The sequence below is a fragment of the Petaurus breviceps genome, unplaced genomic scaffold (assembly GCF_028583685.1).
Source record: "Petaurus breviceps papuanus isolate PSGF00001 unplaced genomic scaffold, PetGlider_PUasm1.0 91133, whole genome shotgun sequence".
NCBI classification, from domain to species: Eukaryota; Metazoa; Chordata; class Mammalia; order Diprotodontia; family Petauridae; genus Petaurus; species Petaurus breviceps.
In genome coordinates, this window is record NW_027187419.1 from 56,703,720 (window position 1) to 56,708,111 (window position 4,392).

The following is a 4,392-nucleotide window of genomic DNA, read 5'->3' on the forward strand; positions in this document are numbered from 1 at the left end:
TATTGCTAGCAGCCACCCTGGGAACGCTTGGGGTGCTTGCTGCTACAGGTATTTGAGAGAGAATCAATATGTATGATGAAGTCCCCTTGTATGAGGGCAAGAGTTGGGGAGGAAAGAAAGTTATAAGCCAGATACTGACCTTACTAAAGAAGGAAGTAAAGTGACATGGAGGTACACAGTTACCCAAATTTTGATTGTGTGGTAGATATGAATAGCATGAAAAAAGAAGAGGGGTTACTGAATGAAGGGGGGAGGGGGAAGAATCTAGAAATGGTAAGAGGGAACAAGGATTATTCCAACTCCCCTGTCTCAACCAGTGAGCCAAGGATGATTGTAGGTGAAGAGAGTTCTCAGAAGGGTGGTCAAAGGAAGCTGTGTCATCAGAGGAAAATCATATTCCAATTAGAGTGGGAGAGAAATGGATTTAAGGTGAAGGAAAATATGTACCATATTTATTCTATATCTTCTGGTACAAAAGGTGGACTGAGTAGGGTAAATCTGTTCTTACTCCCTCTCTGACCCTCCACAATGGCTAAGGTCCACCTCCCTGAGTTGTGATTAGATTTTGCAAACATGGGCCCTGTAGGAACTAGGTGAGTAGTAGCACAAGGCCAAGGGCATTACTGCTGTTGTGGTATTTATGTATTTCTTAACCATTTAACATGTGTATAACTGTGCTACCATTTTCATTAGTTTCCTATCTTTCTACATGTCATTGATGAAGTTTTGAGTGTTGTGTCCATAAATCTATTTTCCCCAAGGGTTTTTATTGCATGAATTTGCATAGTGCATTGATTTTTAGGAACCCCTATGTTGTCTTACAGCATCTGTATCTGTATCTTCAGTTTTTAACATAGTACTTGGCAAATAGAAAAAGTTCAATTGATGTTTTATTATTATTTTATTCAATTAGTTTTTCACGTCCAATTCATTTTGCAAAGTGATGTCAGATTTATCATATAAAAATAAAATTATATTGATTTTTTTTTGTTTTCACATTGCCTAAATGTCTTCCTGTATCTCTCCCTCTTCACCTTACCAAATAATCATCCCATATCACAAAAAAGCAAGAGAAAGAAGAGAAAAAAAACTAACAATAAAACTAATTAATACATCAAAAAATTTAAAATGTATGTAATGTCCCAATTACATGGATATTTGACTTTGCAAAAGAATCTAAGGAAGTGTGTTCTCAAATATCTTTTTTGGAGCTACACTTATTTTTGCAATTTTGCAACTTTAATTTTCACTTGTTCTCTTGTCTTTGTTTCTTCTCTGTTCCCATTGTTGCAATCATTATATACATACATCATTTTGGGGGCTCTTTATTTAATTCTGCATCAGTTAATGTTAATCTATCCAAGCTTGTCTATATTCACCATATATATTGTTTTTAGAGCACAATAATATTTCATTACATGCATGCATGAACCATAATTTGTTTAACCATTGCCCAATTGCTGGGCATCTACTTTGTTTCCAGCTCTTTGCTACCAAAAAAAGAACCCTACAAAAACAATACTACTATAAATATTTCAGTCAATTCAGAAAAATCTTATCAATGCACAGTTTTGATTATATTATTCCACTACTCAAAATTTTTCAATGGCTTCCTAGGCAAAGTACTCTGCATGCCAGTTGAAACCCACCTTTCAAATCATATTTCATATTCTTCCTTCTCACAAACTCTACATTTTTGTTAAATACCCATGCTGGTTGATGAAACAAGAATTTTCTCCCCATCTCTCATCTCTGCCTACTGACATTCTACCCAGATCAGATGTTACTTCCTTAGTGAAGCTTTAATGAATCCATCCCAAACTAAAAAGATCTTTCATCTCATCTCATTTTAACCCTCATGTATTTGCAAAATATTAATTTGTACTTTTTATATTTTATATTTATGATATAATTATACATTGTTATATATAATTATATAATATTTATATTATTATATAATTTTATGTTTCTCTATCTCCTACTGGATTTCAAGGTCTTCAAGACAGCAACAAAAATCTTCCTTATCTTTTTAAAAAATCTTTCCACAGTGTCTACTATAGTGCATTATGTGTCCATAGTTAACACTTAATTACTATTTATTAATAAGAACTACTCACAAATATAGGCCTCATAGATCTGCAAAGTGTTTTATTCACTGCAACCTTTTCAGGAAGATAGTACATGTATTATTATTCCCATTTTATAAATGGGAAAATTAAGGTTTAGAGGATTTAAGTGATTAGCCCATAAAGTTTATAAGACTAGTGCTGGGACTCAAACCCAGAACCACCTGACTCCAAGTCCAGTGTTCCTTCTATGACTAAACTAAGGGTACTGCCAACTGTTGAATGAATGAATAAATACAGTTCTATTTAAATAAGATGTTGGGACATGCAGGTGGAGACCAAGTAGACACATTTCTACTATGCCAATAAGATTCGTTTTTGGTGAAACTTCATGAATCAAAGGGAATAATCTTCACTATATATTCCAAAAGTTGGGTAGCTCCACTTTTTATTAAGCTGATAGGAGCCTTAAAATGTTTGGCATTTCTCTTTGATGCTCATGTTAAAAAGAGTGAGTTACGAGATTTACACTCTTCATGAAAATGAGGTCATCACCCTGATTTAGCCCAGAGTTTGATTCTTTTTAGAACCAATATGAAATATCATGTTTCTCCCATGAAGGTTGTTGCTCTTTGGCAATATAGGTCTCTGTAATACAGCTGAGCAAGTCTCACAACTATTTATTTCTCTGCTTTGAGCCAGTTTCTTTTATTAAGCCCAGTAGAATAGGACATCCCTGCTCCCCTTCCATAGTAAGCTTTGTGAACTGTGTATAGTATAGAGACCCTAGCTCTCTCTTCTGGTTTAACACATTGCTTTTATTCAGTACCAGAGGGACCTGGGGCTTGTTTGACACTGTTGCTTTCCTCTATTTATCCCCTTTTCAATTTTTTATGTGTCTTCTTATAGATTCTTGTTTGAATGATTTTTTTTAACTTCACATTTACCCTGAAGCAATTCCCCAGTCTCACATCTCCTCCCATTCTATAGTAACTAATCTCTTTTCTTTTGTGAACAAATAAAGAGTATTATGGATTTTATTAGGACAGAACAACAATATTTCTTACTTTCCATAAAATAGACTTTTTGCTTATTCGTTTTAAAAGGAAAATATACCATTTGTCTGACTCCTGTTTCACTTTCCTTCTAAAACCTAAAGCCTGACTGCATTACTATTTGAAACTCCCCTGGGTCCTCAACATTTGCATGGCTCACAAAATGCACTATGTGCCAATGTCTCAAGAATATAGGATGAAAGCTGATGGGCATGTTTAGGAGCCTCTAGGTAGTATAACTGGCATCTAAATTTAAAATAAAGCAGAATCATCTCTAGAGTGAAATATGACTCCTAGATTAGGAATGGAAAGAGACTTTGAAAACGAATCTTCTGTCTATACTTCTCATGGCACTGCTAGTGGATTCTAGTCACAATAATCAGAGAAAAATTGATGACTTCCATCTCTTTTCACAAGAGTTCAATTCTGAAAGAGAACACATGCTGTCATGTTCTGAGTCACAGCATAGTAAGTAGCATGGACCATTAGGGGCTTCTCAAAGAACATCTGCTGTCTTTCAGTGGAAGATATAATTACAGTAGAGTGTTCTATTCTTCTCTCCTTTCCCACTCAATCTTTTTGTTCTGTTGTTGATTTCTCCATCATTAAATGTATCAAACAAAAGCATTATGCACTTGGATGGGAAAGAGTAATCTTTCTTTTTCTTTTGTATTAAATCCAAGGTCTTTGTTTTCATTATTGTGGTACCAGAAGCTGAATAAGGTAGCACATCAGAAGACTACATATAGAATTTTTCTTCTTTCAGAAACCCTATAGATAAACTCATAAATATCTTTTTATTTTCAATAGGCATCTGAGACACTGAGATTTTAAGTGACATGCAATTCTTACATTGGGACCAAGACCCGTTCTTCTGTAATGATATATTTTTATCTGAAACATCACATGTCTACTTTTTGTCCATTTTTTCTTAATTCCTTACATTTTTATAGTGCTTTCCTCTCACTGACATTCAGTGATCCCTATTTCTATTAATTCCTTCTTATAAGACTTTTTTTCTGTCATATTTGTCCATCCACTCATCATGACAGGGCCTTTTTTTCATTGATAACCTAGGGTCATTGATTGAGCTAAAGGCTAAATTCTTTGTTTCTAGTTATTTCTTTACTTATTTGTTTTTTGTTTGTTTTTGTTGTCCTCATTTGGAGGTATTTTCTGTTTCATCTGAGCAAGGCAGGATTAAATAAAATCATGAGGTCAGTGAAATGTATCATCAGTGGTGTATCCATTTCCTATTCATCATCCTTAAC

At 34.3% G+C, this 4,392-nt stretch overlaps 1 pseudogene; it reads left to right on the forward strand.

The window, feature by feature from the left end:
- Positions 1–2,987, forward strand: part of LOC138155132 (OCIA domain-containing protein 1-like) — a 37,526-nt pseudogene extending 34,539 nt beyond the window's left edge.
- The last annotated feature ends 1,405 nt before the right edge of the window (positions 2,988–4,392 follow it).